This window comes from Hypanus sabinus, chromosome 9, assembly GCF_030144855.1.
Source record: "Hypanus sabinus isolate sHypSab1 chromosome 9, sHypSab1.hap1, whole genome shotgun sequence".
In the NCBI taxonomy this organism is placed as follows: Eukaryota; Metazoa; Chordata; class Chondrichthyes; order Myliobatiformes; family Dasyatidae; genus Hypanus; species Hypanus sabinus.
This window is the reverse complement of record NC_082714.1, coordinates 93,468,365-93,489,355: the sequence shown is the minus strand read 5'-3', so window position 1 is coordinate 93,489,355 and position 20,991 is coordinate 93,468,365. Positions and strand designations below refer to the sequence as shown.

The window sequence follows — 20,991 nt, the reverse complement described above, 5'->3', positions numbered from 1 at the left end:
GCTCCAAAACCCTCTATCTGTGTAACCCTTCTAAACCTTTCGCTATCTGTGTAATTCGTCCAAATTATAAACCCCTTTATCAATGCAGCAAACTCCATCCTCTATCTCCTCGCCGATCTGTAATCCTCTTTTTTAAGCTGTTTCCCTTCAACTGAAATCTCCTCAAATTCCCTCTCCAATTCGACACCCTGGTGTATTATTTCTCTCCTTCCGCAACTCCTCGACTTCCCAAGAACTTTGCACTCCTCAGTTGCGGACTAACGCCAACGGTGTCTACGCTCACTGCTGCGGGTCTGGAAACCCGACCGCTCCTCCTTGAAGTCCTCTCGCCGACCAGATGAGACCAGCGACAAGTCACATGAATACGTATGGTTTCGCGTTAAATTCTGTCTATTGTCGTATTTGTAATTGTTTTCAGACATTGAATCCTACACAAAGGTCTAAAAACACCAGGGTTGTTGCGGGTAACCTCAACTTCCCTAAGATGAAGTGGGATCTCCTTAAAGCAAGAGATTTATACATTGCAACATTTGTTTGGTCAATTCTAAATAGTTTCTATATCAATGTGCAGATGTTCCAGTAAGAGAATGGGGCAAACTTGAACTGGTGTTTGATCATTAGCCTGGCCTAGTGACTAATTTTTCGCTGGGAGAACATTTATTATAAATATCATTAAATTCGAGCAGGGTAAATTTGCAGAATATTAGAAAGAAGCTAGTGGTCGTGAACTGTGAGCAGCTGTTCGGGTGCGAGTATGGAGTCAGGCAACGATATTGGTCCAAAAGGAAAGGGAATCTTGTGCTGACAAACAAAAACTATGCAAAGCAAAAAAAAAATCAATGAGTCCGTAAGAACTATAGAGAAGCTAGAAACTAAACTCGAAGCGGTGAGGAAGGTCAGAGAAGACAATGAAAAGTCATCGGAAAGTTGGATTAGAGAGAATCCCGGGGGTTCTATACATACAAGAAGAGCAAGACGACAACTAGGAGCGGGCAGGACATGGAATGACAAATGAAGGAACATATGCATGGATGTGTAGAATGTTGTTCAATGTTCAACATCAAGAAGAAAGATGTGGAAGGTGGCGCAATCAGTGTGGAGGGTAGGAATTTTCTTCTGCACTATGAAATAAAGAACGAGGTATTACTGTGCATCTTAAGGAACATTAAGTGGGTGTCTTTATAGGATATACACCGGGTTATTAAGAGGGTCAAGAGATGAGATTGCTAGAGGGTTGACCTATATCTCAGTGTTCTCTATAGCCACAGACGAGGTCTCGGAGAACGTGTACGCAACTAATTTTCCAATATTGTGGAAACGAAATTGGGTTAATCTTGAGAATTATAGACCGGAAAGTCTCGCGTCAGTGGCAGGGAAATTACTGGAAAAAATTCTTAACGATCGGATTTATGAGCGTTTGGAAAATCTGTCTTTGTGCGGAGGACTTCGTATCTTCCTAACTTGATTAAGACTTTTGACGAAGTAACGATGGTGATTTGTTGTAGGCGGAGCTATGGATGATGTCTATATGGATAATAGTAAGGCATTTAACAAGGTTCAATACAGAATGGCTCAATCGGAAATTAAGATGCATGGGCTCTGTGGTGAATTGTTCGTTTGGATTCAAAACAGGCTTACCCATAGAAGACAGCGGGTTCCGGTTGAAGGAATATATATATATATATATATATATATATATATATATATATGTGTGTGTGTGTGTGTGTGTGTGTGTGTGATATATAAATAACCTGGATGAAAATGTAAATGGGTTGTTCATTAATTTTGCAGATGACACCGAAGTTGTGGACAGAGTAGAAGGCGACCAAAGGATACAGATCAGTTGCAGATACGGGCGAATGACAGAGGAGTTTAATCCCACCAAGTGATAAATGCTGCAATATAAATGGATGGTACACTATTAATGACTAGTGCCTTAACACCCGTGACGTACAGAGGGAATATGGAGTTGAGTCCGTATCTCTCCGAAAGTGACGACACAGCTTGTTAGTGTGGTCAGAAGGCACATGGCATTTTTTTCTTTATCTGTCAAGGAAATGTGTTCCAGAGTCGGAAAATTATGTTGGAGCTTAATAGATCCCGCAGTTAGATTTCCAGATAACATTGCATTCAATTTTGACCAGCTTCATATAAGGAAGGCTGTTGAGGATTTGGGAAAAAATGCAGAAGAAGTTTTCTGAGATGTTGTCTGGAATGGAGAGCATCTGATATAAGGAGAGTCTGGCCCTGCGTACGAATGTTTAACATTGTCAATAATCGCTCCAATTCCTCCAACAATCTTTCCTATCCCCCTACTATCAGTCTGTGGGTACCGGAACATTAAAACAAGACTTTTAGAGTGGGAAATAGCTTCATCCCACAAGACACAAGAATACTAAGTTCCCTGCCACCACCCACGTCTCAGCACCTTTGAAGTGCCAATAGCGTTCTACTGTTTATCGTTGACATGTGCTGTATGCATCGTATTACTGGTTAATTTATTTTTGGTTACTATGGTTATATTGTTTAATGTGTGGTGTGTAAGTCATATGCACTGTGTTGTGCAACTTAGTCCGGAGGAACGTTGTTTCGTTTGGCGGTATGCATGTGTACAGCTGAATGACAATAAACTGAACTTGAACTTGAACTTGAGCAAACATGGGTTGTTTTCCTTGGAACCTCTGAGACTGAGGGGCTATTTGATTGAGATTGACATACTATGAGATATACAGATAGGAAAGGTAGCCAGTCTGGCTTTTCCACATTGTTGAAGCGAGGCATGCGTTTAAGGTAAACTGGGATAAGTTCACAGGAGATGTGCGGGTCCCTTTTTTAACACAGGGAGTGGGAGGAGACCGGAATTCGCTGTCCAAGATGTTAGTGGAGGTAAATGCGGTAGGGTCGTTCTGGAGGCTTTGCGGTAGGTGCATAGATGTGCAGGAAATTTAAGAACACGGATATTCTTCAAGCGGAAGTATTCAGTGTAGTTGTGTATTTGATTACCAATTCAATTAGATCAATTGAATATCGTAGGGTGAAGGACCAGTTCCCATGTTGTACTATTCCAAGCGCAAAGCAATCTCCTGCTTGTAAATGGCATCACTGGATACAGGAGTGGAACCCGGTGCGGTGTTCTGCTGTTGTAGCCCATTCTCTACGAAGTTCGACGCAATGTTCACTCCGAGATGTTTTTCCGACACCACTGTCGTAACACGTGCTAATTTAAGTTACTTTCATCTTCCTATCATCTTGAAACAGTCTTCCCGTTCTCCTCTGATCTCTCTCATTAACGAGTCGTTTTTGTCCACATCAATGCCACGCTCTGGATTTTGCTTGTTTTCATGTTTTTTTGCACCAGACTCTGTTAACTCTAGAAACTCGTGTGGACGAAAACGCCGGGACAGCGCATTAACCTGAAATTGAGTCTACTTGCATCACATTCTCGATCCTTCCGCCAGGTGGTGGTACTTTTGCCTGCGGTTTCTCCTTTTACTGATTGAAAGAGATGTTTAGAAGTGAGCTATTCTTCAAAAGGATTATTCACCGTTTGGCGAGAGGTTCAGGTCATGATTGGGTTAAGGCCAGCACGTTACCTGGTTTGCATTCATCCCGATACTTCCCAATGACCACAGTGGTCGCCCCAACAGCAATGAACACGAGGGTCGCCGCCAGGCCGGTTGAAAGCACATGACAGAGTCGGAGCTGCTGGCTGTCTTAAGGACATAGGAACGACTGCCAATTCAAAGTAATTTAACATCAGTTCCAATCTGCATTTGTTGGCCTGTGTGTCCTAAATACTCAACAGATTGTACATAAATCCAACGTATTATCCGAATCAGGTATCTGTTGTGAAACTTGCTGCATTGCTGTAGCAATATATTACAATGAGCAACTATAACTTACAATAAGAAGTATATGTATGTGTCTGGCTGTCTCTCTGTGCAAAAAGAGAGGGAAATCGTGAGGTAGCATTCATGGGTTAATTATCCATTCCGATATCTGATAGAGGACGGGAAGAAGCTGATCCTAAAACTTTTCAGACTCTTATAGTTCCATCTTGAAACAATGCGTAGAGCGAATGTCCTGAGTGATGGGGTCTATAATGATACATGCCCCTTGCTGAAGCATGGGCTTTTGAGTGTCCTGGATACTGAGGAGAGTGTTGGCCATAATGTAGCCAGCTGAGTTTAAAGCTGATACATTGAAAGCAGAGGTTGATTGTTTCTCGATTAGCAAGAGCGTCAGTGGTTTGCAAAGTCAGGAAACAGGGACGTGAAATGTCCGTACTTGTATTTGTGAAGTGTTGCATTGTAAATACATTAGCTTCCCAGATATATTCGAAGAGGGCGGGTGAAGGGAGTTTTGTTTAGAGGTAAGATATGAAAGCTAAATGGAGGAAAATGTAATGCATTACCTATTTTGTATTGTGTCATTTCTTCAATAAAAAAGTTAAATTACAGAAGAGGCTGATGGAGTTCAAACCAGATTGTGTGAGGTGGTTCACTTTCGTAGGTCAATTATGAGGGCAGAATAGAGTATTAATGGTAAGACTCTTGGCAGTGTGGAGGATCAGAGGGATCTTGGGGTCCAAGTCCATTGGGCACTCAAAGCAGCTGCACAGGTTGACTGAGTGGTCAGGAATGCATACATCAACCGTGGGATTGAGTTTTAGAGTCGTGAGGTAATGTTACAGCTTTATAGGGCCCCGGTTGGACCCCACCTGGAGTACTGTGCTCAGTTCTGGTCACCTCACCACAGAAAGTATGTGGAAACTATAGAAAGGGCGCAGGGGAGATTTACAAGGATGTTGGCTGAATTGTGGAGCATGACATACGAGAATTGGTTGAGCGAACTAGCCCGTTTGCCCTTGGACCGACGGAGGATGAGAGGTGCTTTATAGAAGTGTATGAGATAAGGAGAGGGATTGATCGTGGGGATACTCTGCGGCTTTTCTCCAGGGCTGAAATGGCTAACACGAGTGGGCACAGTCTTAAGGTGCTTGGAAGTAGCTACAAAAGAGATGTCAGGGCAAGTCTTTCTTTTACACAGAGAGTGGTGAAGGCATGAAATGGGCTGCCAGCTACTGTGATGGATTCGGATATGATAGGAACTTTTAAGAGACTCCTGGGCAGGTACATGGAGCTTGGAAAAATAGAGGGCTTTGGGTAACCCTAGGTAATTTCTAAACTAGGTACATGTTCTGCACGGCATAGAAAGCCGAAACTCCTGTATTGTGCTGAAGATTTTCTATATTTCGATGTCTTTGTATTGGTACCAATGAAATCGGAATAATAAGGAGAAGGTCATGAAACCAGAATACAGTGAGTTGAGAAAAAACCTGAGAAGCACGCCCTTAAAGGTAGTCATCACGGCATCACTGACTGTGCCACACGACAGTGAGAATAGGAATAAAATGAAGTGCTGGCTGATAAATGCGTGGCTGAAGAATAGGAGCCGGGGGCAGGAATTAAGATTTCTGAATAATTGGGACTTCCTCTGTGCAGGTGAGAGCTGTACAAAAGAGCTATTTTGCATTTGGATCCCATGGGGTCCAATATTCTTTTAGACAGATTTATTAGAGCTGTTGGAAGTGGTTTAAACTAATATAGTAGAGAGGTAGGAACCAGTATGGTAGAGCTGAGGGTGAGCCAACAGGTTTACAAGTAGATGATGGGTGTAACATGAATGTAATGAATAACAGTCCATTGATCGGGTTCAAATGCAAATAGAGCAAAGTGTTAAATGGTACAAAAGCAGAATTCAAAAGGGCGAAAATGCAGGAATGAAGGTGATGTGTTTCAAAGCGTGTAGCTTTCGGAATGGAGTGGACGAACTCTTGGCGCAATTAGAGATTTGTTGGTATGACTTTGTAGGTATCACTGAGTCATATTTGAAAGAAGCTCAGAGCTGGCAGCTGGGAGCTTAACATCAGGAGATATAATTTGTTTTGAAAGGACAGACGTGAACGCATAGGTGGTGGTTGGGTTCTGTGGGTAAGGGATGGTATTACGTCTTCAGAAAGAGTTGACACCGGGTCAGGGAAGGTTGTATCTTTGTGGGTGAAGTTAGGAAATTGCAAGGTTAAAAGAAAACATGATAGGATTCATGTCTAGGTATTCTGGGAATTATGCATATGCCTCCTAATACTTGCCAAGATGTGGAATTGAGATTGCAAAGAGATCTGCTAAAGACATGCATTTAGGATAAGAAGTTTTCTGTGATGTTGTCTGGAATGGAGAGCATCTGATTTAAGGTGAGTCTGGCCCTGCATACGAATTCTTAGCATTGTCAATAATCGCTCCCATTCCTCCAACAATTTTTCTTATCCCCTACTATCAGGCTGGCGGTACCGGAACATTAAAACAAGAACTTTTAGGGTGGAAACAGTTTCATCCCACAAGCCATAAGAATACTAAGCTCCCTGCCACCACTCACGTCTCAGCACCTATGAAGTGCCAATAGCGTTCTATTGTTTCCCTTTGACTTGTGCTGTATGCATCGTATTACTTGATAATTTACTTTGGGTTACTATGGTTATATTACTTAATGTGTGGTGTGTATGTTATATGCACTGCGTTGTGCAACTTGGTCCGGAGGAACGTTGTTTCGTTTGGCGATATACATATGAACGGCTGAATGACAATAAACTAAACTTGAACTTGAACTTGAGCAAACATGGGATGTTTTCTTTAGAACCTCCGAGACTGAGGGGCTATTTGACAGAGATTTACATACTATGAGAGACACAGATATGAAAGGTATCCAGTATCGCTTTTCCACATTGTTGAAACGAGCGAAGCGTTCAAGATAAACCGGAATAAGTTCACAGCAGATGTGCGGGTCCCTTTTGTAGCACAGGGAGCGGGAGGAGCCCGGAATTCACTGCCGAAGATGTTGATGAAGGTAAATGCGATAGGGTCCTTCTAGAGGCTTTACGGTAGGTGCATAGATGTGCAGGAAATTTAAGAACATGAATATTCTTCAAATGGGTGTGGGTGTGGTGGGTGCTGACGGTGTCGATTTAACTGTAATTCTGATTGAGGCTCCTAGACGGTACGTTATCCGCGACCATTCCCCCTAACCTACAGCTAGCAGCCGAGTAAAGACAAGACACGATAAATATACACTTTTATTTAGAGTTGTGTTACATAAGTTCAAATCACAGTGCGGGAGATCGCTCCTGAGTCTACAAAGAGCGGTGGTTCAGACATAGCACAGTGGGGACATTTCTACACAGAATTATCCTTCGCAAAAAATGGATTATTGCCAGCTGTTCTGAAATTATTAAACATTCTGATTGTTTCCATAAGTGAACATTGCTACACAATTACATTGCAATAGGCTGCTACAGAGACCAAGTCATTACTTCACAGCATTAAACAACAGCAAACTATCCGCGTGTACTGCAAGCCGATACACTCTCACTCTGCACAGGCGGTCGAAGAAATGGTGTTGCGCAGCGGCGAGCTCAGCGAGCTGTGACTCACGCTGCAGGAATAGCTCGAGCCCTTGTTCCAGGCAGCGACGGGAACCCGCAGGTAACTGCTCAGTCTGTAGGTCTGGTCGGTGTCTAGGGACACGGCGCTTGTCGTCACCCCGCTCTCCGTCTCGACTCCATCCACGGTCCAGCGCAGGGCTACTACGCCCGGCTTAAAATCACTCACCAGACAGGAGAGAGTGGCCGAACCCGAGCCGGTCTCCTCCGGAGAGGGAGGGAGCAGGATAATTGCGGGCTCCCGGGACTCACAACCTGTGTGAGAGAGAAGAAGGGGAATAGAAACAATATTATTCCGTGGACTGTTTAAAGATAGAAACACCAACACGAAAATAACACAGACATTGGGACACAATATACGGCGCACTTGAGCTCTCGGGTACAAGTCTCTGAGTGAAGAGTTGCAGGGATTATTCGCAGCCTTTCGTGGTTAGGACGTGACATAATTTATTTTTTTTAAATATTTTTGAATCCACTCTGCTCTCAGCACTGCATTGTGTTAAAAGATAACATCAACACTACTCAATCTCTTCGCTAAAGCCCCACACCGTTCCCATATGATTGATCCTTCTATTGCGAACAGTTCCTTGTTGCTCTCCAATAATCCCAAACCTTGAACTCTTAGGACAACAACTGAGAATATTGCACTTTCAGTTGTTAATAGAACGAAGGCTCCCTGGGATGTCTCGCGTCGGGAAAACTCAGTGCATATCCAAGACTCGGGACCCTGTTGTAGAAGAAGAAATGACAGAAAAAAAGAGCTGGTCTGTGAACGGATGAGAAGAGGGAAAATGCAAAAGTTCTCGTTCAGAACCAGACTGCATTCCGAACCCCTACTAACCCGCGTGTTGCCGTTCGACTCTGTGATCAGTCTGTTGTCTGCCCAACAATATTCGCTTGTGTGTATTATTTTTGATCTGATGTTTTTCTCCTGTGTTTCCTAAAGTCATAATGACGCTGTTCTTCATGAGAAACTGCGAATTGCGCTAGCTTGAAGTGGTGAACATTCTGCCCTGCGGTCCAGGATTTACCGCAGCCTAAAAAATTATGGAATATTGGCAACAAACATGTCCTCAGAGGTGATGAATGAAGAGGGACGGGTAGAGGTCATGCTTGTGGTAGTGATCTTTTACCCGAACTAGGTGTGAACATTATTCAAGACAGTATGTAAAATAGCGATAGGATCGACAGTCAAGATTTTTTTGCCAGGGCAGAAATCTTAGCCAAAGGAGAAAAATTTAAAGAATTTCGGTGAAGTTTTACTTTTTAACAAAGTGATGGATGCATGAGGATGAGGAAGATAGTGTAGGGACGTTTAAGAATCTGTTAGACGGAGACATGAGTATGATGAGAATGGAGGGATAGGGGGTATGTGTAGACAACAGGGATTGCTTTAATTTGACGTCATAGAGGGGGCGCGATAATATACTTTCGAATGGTTCTCTGGTAGGATAAGATGCACGATTGAACTCACTATCTACCTCCTTATGATCCTTCAACTTATCTACCTGCACTGCACTTCTTGTGTGGCTGTTACATTTAATTCTGCATTAATCTGTGTTTAACTCAATGCACTGTCATCACGTAATCTTAATGGACAGTATGCAAGACAAATAATTCATTGTATCTTGTGAAAAGCGGCAAAAATAAACCAATACCAATCATGCAATTCACAGGACCAATTGTGTTAAAGAGGAGGAAGGTCAGAAAGTATTGAATTCTGCTACACCGACTGAAGTATGTAAAAAGTGTCCAACGAAAAAAATTTCACAATTCAAGAGATCATTAGTTTAATTGCTCGGTCTGACTCTGTGGGCGGAACAGTCTCTTGTGCCAGACTGAAAAGATGGAACCACCCACAGTGTAGATATATGACAACTCTCCCCTGGACGGGGTTTTATCCAGCTGTGGGCACCGAGAGCGACTGTACTAGAAAATGTTTGGAACTGAATGAGGGAGTCACTTACTCGTAATATACAGGATAGTGCCTGGGCCGAACATCAATCCATTGTCCCACGTATCACAGTAATAGACAGCTGAATCCCAGGGCTCCAAACGGCTGATGGTCAGGATGTGACTGTTGCTGGAGGGTCTGTGATCCCTCTCCCTCTGTATATATTATTGTTTGGGTAATGTTCTAACACCCATTCCGGTCTCTCCCCTGGACGCTATCGGTACCAGTTCATGTCGAACCTGCCAACATTATCGTTCTGTATCCAACACTCTAAGCGGAGGGTTTGTCCCGCGGAAACAGGTCCAGCCACTGGGGTCAGACTGAACACTGGGGACACGTGGATATCTGCAATAAAACACAATAAAACCACTGGGCGACTTGGAGCGAAATAAAAATCAGCAGTAATCCCAATTTTAATGGATAATCCGTGAGTGAACTCATCCGACTCTCACCTGGTAAATGGGCAGCAGAACCCACAGGAGATGCAGACAACGAGCGCCGAAATGATAGATAGAGAGAGAGAGAGTTGCCAGATTTCTTGGTGCATATTGGTACCAATTTCATGGGAAGGAAAAAAAATGAGGTCCTGAAAAGTGGATTTAGAGAGCTAGCTAGAAAGCTGAAAAGCAGGACCACCCGAGTAGTAATTTCTGGATTGCCGCCTGTGCCAGTGAGGGTAAAAGCAGGACTATTTGGCAGATAAATACGTGACTGAGAGGCTGATGCTGCGGGCAGGGCTTCAGGTTCTTGGATAATTGGGATCTCTTCTGGGGGAGTTATGACCGGTCAAAATAGATGGGTTGCACCTGAAGCCGAGGGTGACCAATATTCTGGAGGATAGGTTTGTTAGGGCTGTAGGGAAGGGTTTAAACTAACTTGAAAGGTTGGTGGGAACCGTTGTGAAGGGACTCAGAACAGGACGGATGGTAAAAAATTGAAGATAGCGTGCAGTCAGATTGTCAGGAAGGACACGCAGGTGATGCTGCTTCTTTGCAGCCAGCAGGCAGAGAATCAAATCGTTATGGATGCAAAATCAGAAAGGATATCTATTACTGTCCTCAAGGTGTTGTATATATATGCGCGTAATATAACGAATAAGTTGGTTGATCTTGTTGAAATATTACAGATTGCCGGTATGATGTTGTGGCCATCAGTTGATTGTGGCTGAGGGATGGTTGTAGTTGGGAGCTGAACGTCCAAGGTTACACGTTATATTGGAGGGATAGGAAAGTAAGTAGAGGGGGTGGTGTGGCCCTGCTAGTGAAGAACGGAATCAAATCAGATGTGACATAGGACTGGAAGATGCTGAATCATTGTGGGTTGAGTTAAGATACTGCAAGGGTAAGAGGACATTGATGGCACTTATATACAGGCGTCCCAACAGAAGCTAGGAGGTGGACCACGCGTTACAACACGAAATAGTAAAGGCAAGATTACAGTAGTTTCGGCAGAGTTTATCATGCAGAATAGTAATGGATCTGAAGAGAGTGAGTTTGTTGAATACCTAAGAGATACACCATCACCCCTGAAATCTAAACCAAGAAGCTTCAAGTGCTTGACCTCAATGCCTTCTTGTGCAACTGTATCCTCGATTTCCTCAATTCCAGACCCTAGCCAGTTAGTATTAGAAACAGCACCTCTTACACAATTTCCATCAGCACGTGTGCACAAAATAGACGTATACTTGGCTTACTATTTTACTCGCTGCACACTTATGAATGTGAGGCTAAGCACAGCTACAATGCCATATTTAAGTCTGCTAACGCCACCTCTGATGTTTTCAGAATCAAAGTTGGTGACAAATCAGCAGGTCGGAAGAAGACTGACAATCTGGCTAAGTGGTGCCACAACAACATTCTTTCACTCAACGTAAGCAAAAGAATGAGCTGCGTATTCACTTCAGGGGGAGCAAACTGGAGGTATAAGAGCCAGTCCTACTTCAACAAACAGGGTGCAGAGGGTCAGCAATTTTTAAATCCTCGATGTTTCTGTTTCAGAGAATCTGTTCTGGGCTCTGCACAAAAGTGCAGTTACAACGAAAGCATGGCACCGTCTCTACTTCCTTAGATGCTTACGGCATATCGGCATGACATTGGAACCTTTCACAAACGTCCGTAGAGGTGCAGTGGAGGGTGTATTGGCTGTTTGCATCGCGGCCTAGCATGGAAACGCGCCAATGCCCTTGAAAGAAAAATCCTACAAAACGTAGCGGATACTGTCCAGTCCATCACGGGTCAGTCCCTTCCCAACATTTGAGAAATCTACAAGGAGAGGCTGTCAATGGAAAGCAGCATCAATCATCGAGCACACCCACCACCCAGACCATGCCCCCTTTGCTCATGTTCTATATGCATTGGTTATTTATTTATTATTTTTTCTTTATTTTTATTTTTACTTTGTATTTACATAGATTGTTCCCTTTTGCTCACTGGGTCTATTTCCATTCTATTTTCTGCGGTCATTCGTTAATTCTGTTGTGGTTTGTGGATTTACTGACTATGCCCGCAAGACAGCGAAGCTCAGTTTTGTATTTGCTGACATACGTAAACTTGGATAATAAAATTACTTTTATCTTTGCAATTTGATCCCAAATCTCTTTACTTTGGGATACTGAAGCAATCTCTACGCTGACATACACTACTGATGTCAGAACCACTGAATCCGCAGCGCAGCAGATACAGCAATTGCGTTCCTGGATATTCACAGCTCCATTCCCAATAATATCCAGAAAATTCTGAAACCAACTGGTGTGTCAGTTGTATTTGTCAGGAGATGGGCACAGGCCGAGCCGTCAATGGACAAGGAGTTTCGAAGCAGGAAAGGGATCTGCTGGACGTCCCACGAGTGACCATGTGGTGATAGCTTTGAGGATGTCTCAAACGAGACATGACAAGCAAACAAAAAAACAGCTTTCATTTCCATATCGCCTGACACATTTTCGGACATTCCAACAAGAAATAAAAGATCAATAAACGTCTTTCTTTGTGGGCTCTCTTCTAACGAATGGAACACAGTAGTCAAATAAACAGACTGGGGCATCTGTTTTCTTCCAGTTGTTTGAGTGACCGCTGTCACCTCTGCACACTGGGAAGGAATCACAATTGTTCGACCGTGCGATTGTTTAAACCAATATGATTGAGGTCGATGAAGTTTCAGACCGTTGTACGATCTGGCAGTGAAATACTGTCACAGTGCAAGTACGAAACTGCAGCGACCCCGCCAATGCAATTTCCCAATCCCCTAATATTGTTACCCTCCACTAACCTGTCAACACCGTTCACTTCAAAACATTCCTAATTTGGGGATTCAGCAAGAGGTGCAGTGGGTCATAGAAGACGCCAACGCAGAAGCAGGCCTTTGGCCCGTTTAGTCTGTACCGAAATATTAAGCTGCCTCGTCCCATCGAACTGCATCTGGAGCATCGCCCTCCACTCCTCACTTACCACGGACCTCTCCAAATATTTCTTAAATATTGAAATCTAATTCGCATTCACAACTTCAGCTGGCAACTCGTTCCGCATTTTCAATGCCCTCTGAATGAAGAAGTTCCTCCTCATTTTCCGCTTAACCCTTCCATCTTTCACGTTCAACCCATGACTTCTACTTGTAGTCTCAGCCAACAACCGTGGGGAAAATTCGCTTGCATTTACCCCTCATAATTTTGTACACCTTTATCAAATCACCCCTCAATCTTTTATGTTCCAGGCAATAAAGACCCAACATATTGAACTATTCCGTAGAGCTCACAAGGGGAGGACCACACTGTGGGGTTCTACGGCTGCTGGAGAGAGGATCCGGATTGGATGAGTAAGCCCCTCACTTGCTTAGAACTATACGACCCCCAGGGGGCCACATAAGTGCCCACAGTCCAATTGGTTTTAAAGGAATGTAATAGACCAGCAGTGAAAACATTGATTAGGAATGTGATAATAAGAAGATATTGGATCGTTTATTCAATACTTTTTAAATTTCCGGGTAAAGTTTATTTTGAGAAAAATAATATTCACCTAATCAGCCAGCAGCCTCGAGTGAGTTGCAGGCATACAGTGAATGGAATTGAAATATCCAGATCTAACACACGGAGTCACTGGGGCACAATGCACGGAGGATAAAAAATAAAGTGGATGATCTTGCTGCACGATTGCAGATCGTCATGTATGATGTTGTGGCCATCACTGAAATCGTGGCTGAAGGATGTTTGTGGTTGGCAGTTGTCAGTGGAGTAGAGGAAATTTCAGTTGCATGAGAGAGCAGTTGACCAATGTAGGTTGGAAGGAGATGCCAGCAGAGCATCAGTGGTGTGAGATTCTGGGAAAAAATGGGAAAGATGTCGGATAGATGTAATCCAACAATAAATAAATAGTCATTTGGAAAAATAGCACAACCTGGGATGACAAGGGAAAACCAAGCTAATGTAAAAGTAAAACAGAGGGCATATCACAATGCAAAAATTTGTGAGAAGACAGACGATTGGGCAGCTCTTCAAAACCTAGAGAGCAATGAAAATCATCATTAGGTGAGAAAAGATGAAAAATAAAAACAAGCTCACAAACTATATCAAAGTGTTTAGTAACAGCTTTTCCGAAGTATGTAAAAAAGAAAGAAGTGAGAGTTGATATAAGACCGATGGGAAAATGAGTGCAGAGAAATAATAATAGATTAACCAAATGCTTATTTTGCATCTGTCCTCACTGTGGAAGACGCTAGCACTGTGCCAGCTTTTGCAGGGTGCAGTGAAGAGAAGTGAGTGCAGTTACTATTACAAAGGAGAAGGTAAAACGCTGAAACGACTAAGATAAGTCATCCAGGCCAGATGAACTGCCCCATAGGGTTCTGAAGGAGGTAGCTGTAGACATTGTGCAGGCATTAGTAATGATCTTGCAAGAATCATGAACTCTGGCATGCTGCCAGAGGGCTTCCCTTCAGAGAAATTCTTGCCTGACCAACCTGTTAAAATTCTATAATGAGATTACATGTAGAATAGATAAAGGAGGTGGATCTTTTATATTTGGAATTTAAGAAGGCTTTTGACAAGGTGTCATGCATGAAGCTGCTTGCCAAGTTAAGAGCTCATAGTATTACTGAAAGGTTACTGGCACGATTACAACATTGGATGATTGGCAAGGGCAGTGAGAGGGAATAAAAGGAAACTTTTTTTGATTGGCTGCCAGTGACTAGTAGTGTTCTGCAGGGGTCAGTATTCGGACGGCTTCGTTTTATGCTCCATATTAATTATTTAGATTCCGGAATAGATGGCTTCCTTGCTAATTCTGCAGATGTTACGAAGATAGGTGTAGTTGCAGGTAGTGTTGAGCAAACAGGTATGCTGCAGCATTTAGACAGATTGTGAAAATGAGCAAGAAAGTGGCAAATGAAATACAATGCTGGAAAATGCATGGACATGTAGAAGAAATAATTGAGCAGACTATCTTCTAAATACGAAAAAAAATCCCAAAATCTGATATGTAAAGGGCCTTGGTAGCCCTTGTGCAGAAAACACTAAATATTATCGTGCAGGTGTTCCAAGGAACGAACCCAAGTGCTGAACACGGGCGCGGAATGGTTGCCAAGGGAGTCTTTACCCGGAGTATTGGTTTCAGTAGAGAATTCGGGAACGATTCTAGACTTAGAACTGATAGTCCTAAGAACCATAGAACAAGGTTGTTCGTACATGACTCGACCAACGAACTGGCAGCTCCTTGTTGTGGTCACGGGGTTTTTATACTGCATTTGCTGATGGAAAGCATGTGTTTGCTGTTAGTGGAACCTAGGAATGATTGGGAACTCAACGAGGTGATTGAGGCCCAATTCCTGAGGAAAATAGCCAGGTGGGCGTTTTCCAGAAGGGACCGTTACAGCAGGTGGAGTCGGTGATGTGGAACGCAAATGCAATTTAGCATTCATTTCAAGAGGTCTAGAATACAAGGTCAGGTGTGTGATGCTGTGGCTTTACAAGACACTGGTGCGGCTCATCTTGAGTGTTGTAAACTATTTCGAGCTCTTCATCTGAAAGAAAATGTGCTGGCATTGAAGAGAATTCAAGTGAGGTTCACAAGGATGACTGAGAATGAAAGCCTTATCACAGGGGGAACGCGCTGAGTCTATATTCACTGGCATGTAGAAGGTAGGGGGAGGGAGGAATCTCTTTTAAAACTACCCTACTTTGAAATACCTAGGCAGAGTAGATGTAGAAAGCATGTTTCACATGATGGGGGAGTCTTGTGCAAGAGGGCACAGCCTCAGGCGTGTCCATTTAAAACAGAGATGATGAGAAATTTCTTTAGCCAGAAGGTGGTGCAGTTATGGAATTTATTAGCACAGGCAGCTGTGGAGCCCACGTCCTTTGGGAGTATTTAAGGCAATTTCTGTCCCTATCTGTCTCTAACTCTTTCCCTTTCTTCGCCCATCCATTCATCTCTTGCATCTCTTCCCCCCCCCTCTCTCTCTCTCTCTCTCTCTCTCTCTCTCTCTCTCTCCCTCTCCCTCTCTCTCCCTCTCTCTCTCTCTCTCTCTCTCTCTCTCTCTCTCTCTCTCTCTCTCTCTCTCTCTCTCTCTCTCTCTCTCTCTCTCTCTCTCTCTCTCTCTCTTCTCTCTCTCTCTCTCTCTCTCTCTCTCTCTCTCTCTCTCTCTCTCTCTCTCTCTCTCTCTCTCTCTCTCTCTCTCTCTCTCTCTCTCTATCTATCTATCTACCACACACATTTGCTTTTCTGGTCTTCCCTTCGATGTTGTTCAGATACCTTAACAAATAAACAGAAACGAATTTCTACTTCTTTCTATTTCGTAGTAGATTATTACGACTAACTGATAATAATTCTAGTTGAAAACCCCAAGCCCTTTCTCGAATCCGGCTGCAATGACAGTAGATGTGGTCAGACGGTTGAACTTACCTGTGACACAAGCAGAAACTGGAGGCCGCGAGCTATATCCTGTGGCACAAACAGCGTGCGGCCGAAACCCCGGTAGCGATCAAATCACCGACTGTTGACAGACCGGCTCGAGGACTACTTACAAAAAGACGCACATCAGTGCTGGAAATCCGGGATTATAATCAGCCATATACTTCTATTGAAGCTGCGGTTAACGCTGTATCAATTTCTGTCCAGACGGCACCACCAACCGGAGCTACATCCTGGTATTTGTCCCGCCGTCTGAGAGTAACAGGCCGGTTCCCCTGGTGCATCTTGTCAGCGGCCTTTCTTGCGTCCAAATTGTCTTTTACTGCAGCATATCGGGACAGATCATGGAAGGATGGAGCGATCCGGGCACATTTGACCCTGAACAGAGCTATAGTGCTATAAGTCAGGTGATGATCCATTTGGTAACCTGGAGGAATGGCGGAGTCTATACCTGCATCGTGCTACTTGTGGTTGCGGGAAAAACGAGAATCAAGAGCGTGTTGCAACATACAATTGAATCAGATCAAGGTGAGACGACGTTTTGCACATAAAATATTGATACTCATCTGTGATGGAAAACCAGAGCAGACTCGATGGGCCAAATGGTCTAATTCCGCTACTATGACTTAAGGTGTTATGTCAGCTGGAGTAACTCGCTGTTTCATCAACATCACAGTTAGTATTTATCTGTATTTATTCATTTAAGGATTTGCTCATCTTCACCAACCCCATAATTGTTTTCCCAATCCGAATAGCCCTTTGAGCAACTGGAGGTGAACCTTTACTTAAATGCCTGATGTTCTTGACGAGTTCGTTTATTTATTTTGCTCTCTCTCTTCCTCTTTAGAATTAATGTATATCTGTTTCGAGTGATTCACATGACAACCAAATGAAGGCTTGGAGGCTATGATTTCCCCAAGCAACAATTCTCTTTCTCTAGGCTGGTATCTTCCCAGACCGATCTTTCTTGAGCGCCTTGTCATCCTGGTTATCTTCATTTTTGCTTCAATCTCTCACCTAAAGATCGTAGTTCTGCTGACGGTTCGCTTTTTCCTGGCATATCCATATAACTATGAATAGTTACTGCAGTCCCTTTTTTGAGGCTCTGTGTTATAATTGCAGCCAATGGGTTTAGAAGAGTAGACGCAGAACTTAGTTGTGGCTGGGAGTGGGGCGAATTAGACAGAAGTCCCTGACGGTTGGGATGTCTGAAGTCCTGGAAAAAGCGTTTCCCACTATTCGTCGTCTCCCTGTGTATATTGCTTCTACTGATATTGTTGTTCTATTTTTTGCCTAGCTCACACTGTTAAAACCTGAGGTACGGACATAGCCAGGCACATTTATTTCTCAATTGCTAGAAACTTTCTAGAGGTATTTTGCATTGTCGCTTTCTGGGGATTTATAGAAATATTTTTGTGTAGGCCTAATTGGTTAATCCTATTGTGTAGTGACTGTAGGATTAACTAGTTGTAGATATTACTATTCGGACAGATTTACAATTGAGATCTGATCATTTTTACTTTTTCTCAGCTCAGGCTGGTAAAATATGAGGTACTGGCATAGTCAAGCATGCCTACTTCTCAATGCTGTGTTTAGTATACCCTGTTCGTGTACCATAGACTTCCATGTTCCTCTTTTAATTTAGCATACATCTCGTGATTTTCGCGTATTCATTTCTGTATGTTATCAGAGCTTGAAATGGCTTGTTTGCTTTTTGTCCGATAATATTACATCCAGTCGGTTCTTACGGATCGGCCTTTCGGTAATAAAGGATCGGTCATCAGATAGTAATACACATAAAATGCTGGAGTAACTCCACAGGCCGGGCACAGTCTATGGAAAAGAGTAAACAGTCGAGTCCCTTCATCAGCATTTTGTGTGTATTATTTTTATTTCCAGCGTCTGCACATTTTCTCTCGTTCAGTCATTATATAATTTGAAGGGTTCCGACTCTAAAACTGAATTAGGTTTTCATTAATGGTCAGGTACAGTGTCTTTTATGATTTTGGTTTCTCGAGCGAGATTTTAGTGAATGACGTTTGTCAGTTGATTGTGCCGGGGTGGGTAGCAAGGCGGAGTTCAGCTGCTGCAGAGACCTGTGAACGTTTGTAATATTCCTGGTTCCTCTTGGCATAGTCGGCATTTATGCCACAAAGAGTTCCTCTGTTCCTGGGAAGCGGTCTTCATCTTCGAGTCAGGCATTCGACGATTCTTTGTCGACGTCTAGTCTGCTCCGATCGTGGGAAGTGCTCCATGGAGGATCATGCTCTTCAATTGGTTAAACCTTTCTTCTATGCTGACAATTTCCTCATCTTTCTGGGTTGTGTTTTCCTTGAAGATTAGTCGTTTGTATATGCTAGCAATGTTGCACATGCTAGCGTGGAGTGCTGAATCCTCTTTTCGTTGATGAAAGTATATCCTTAAAAGTGATAGCTAACGGGTGTGTATTTTAATATCGGTTATTACTCTTCCTCATTCTGTCCAAGGTAGTGTTACTGTAAGTGCGTTCAAGCATTCATATTGTTTTCTGAGATTAGTCATTTCAGTTCTTCTTTTTCTTCATAACTTTTCAAGATCGGTTTCGGGCCAAGGTATTCTGCCAAATGAATAAGTTGATCCGGGTACAGCGAAAGTGTTCAATGCCTTTGTCATATTTTTACTTTAGGTGGTGGGGTAGACATACGTCTCGAGCAAAAGAGATTTAAGGTGTTCTTTCGCAACTCCAGCATGCAGGTCAGCTTTGAGCAAGTGGTAGCACCTGCTTTGGCCCGAATAAGGGTTAAGTGAAGCCATCAGCTTGTGGATGATAGTATGAGCCGCTGATGCATATCAGGAGTCTTGTTTATACGACCACATAAACCAGGCAATCTCTGAAGAGTATTGATAACAGTTAGGTAGGACACGGCACACAATAACGATGATAATGACATTTTTTTTACTGCTGAAATCTTATCACTATTTTTTCTCATCTCACCCCGTTACGATATGAGCTCCGGGCACAGCCAAGCACGCCCAATTCTCGATGTGGAGTTTAGTTTTGTGATATAAATGTTGCTTTGTATGCTTAATATTTAATGCCTTTGTGTAGCCACGTTGAAATGGCACTAGTTGTAGGTATTGCTATCAGAACATGAATTCGCTGTTCATAGCTTTCAGACTTTCAATTTTTCTTTTTATTCAGCATATATCTAGCGGTTTTCACTTATTCAATTATGTGTGTTATGTGTGCTTCGAGTGGCTGTATATACTAAGTAAGTTGTTCTTGTTTTATTTTTCATTTAATATTATATCCAGGAAGTTAACAAAAAATGTCCTATCAGTAATAAAGTATATGCCATAATGCAATTTGCAGGACACTGGCCCTAAAACTGGATGTGGCTTGTATTTATAGTAAACGGAGTTACTTTTCACGAGTTTGTACTTCAAGAGGACGCTTTTTGTGAATGATGTTTGCCATTTCATTGTGACCCTGTGAGTAACCCGACTGCACGCAATACTCCACGGGCGGTCTGGCCAGAGTTTTATTTCGATGCAGCATGATACTATACTTTTATACTCAACACTCCTGCCATTAAAGGCAAACATGTCATTTGCCGATTTTATCCTCAGTCATGACCATTTGAAAATCAATTGTTACATTCCCAAACCTCGCCACATAATCTTTCAATATCTCCTCGGAGAGGCATTGAAGCATTCATGCCCTGTCTAACCCTTTGCAGACTTTAGGAACTTGGTAACCCTTAAAATATTTTGCTTTACTCGATATATAAGATTCCATGAAAGAATGGTGTACTTGGGAACTATTCTCATTTAGGGGGTGCGGGGGAATGTAATATTGGGAAATGCATAAGGAAGTCATGACGCAGTGAGAGGCAGTGGTAAATGTGAAGTAATTAGCAACTAACTGCATAGACCGACTGCTGGTATACTAGGGATTACTGCCATTTTCGGACGTATAAGACATTTCCGTAATAAACTATAAATTGGTCAGATAATGTTCTTTCAATACACGGGGTCACAATCCTTAATCCTCAACGCGTCAGACACACGGCAGTACGGCTCAGGTACCGACGCTATCTGAGAACCTATAACAGATGCACAAACTTGATATTCGATATAAGAATGATGGGTATGAGCGGAGTCCGACTTATGAAACGGGAGACATAGTTTACGAATGTGCTTGAGTTATTTAAGGAGGTGTCTCGAAGTGGAAGATCGGCACAGTCGGGACTCCTCTAAACAATGGTAGATTACGCTGTGCGATAACTTTAATTCACAATGTTTGGTATATATTCTAGTCCCAAGCGCAGATCCTTCATGCCTTTCTTGAGGTGCATCCTCCTCTGCCCACAGATGATAATCCGATTGGTTTCTAGCTTGTTGGATCGAAACCTACCGAACCTTGGGTCAACCTGAAACTCTTTGAACGACTCAAGACCTGACGCTCAGGGATTAACAATATTTCTACGGGCTCATTTTTCATGACTAACGTTGATGTTGTCATTCAAGCATATTCAAAGCCTTTTTTTTTGTAAATTATTTTTATTGAAGTTCATCATCAACAACAATTTCCATAAGATGTATTTCAGATAAGGTACATAAATATCATACAGTCATAAATGTCGCAAATTTCCACATAATATTTA

At 42.9% G+C, this 20,991-nt stretch overlaps 1 pseudogene; it reads right to left on the bottom strand.

Moving 5' to 3' along the window:
• Window positions 1-7,421: 7,421 nt before the first annotated feature.
• LOC132400078 (immunoglobulin lambda-1 light chain-like) lies at window positions 7,422-11,600 on the bottom strand (annotated as a pseudogene).
• Window positions 11,601-20,991: the final 9,391 nt, after the last annotated feature.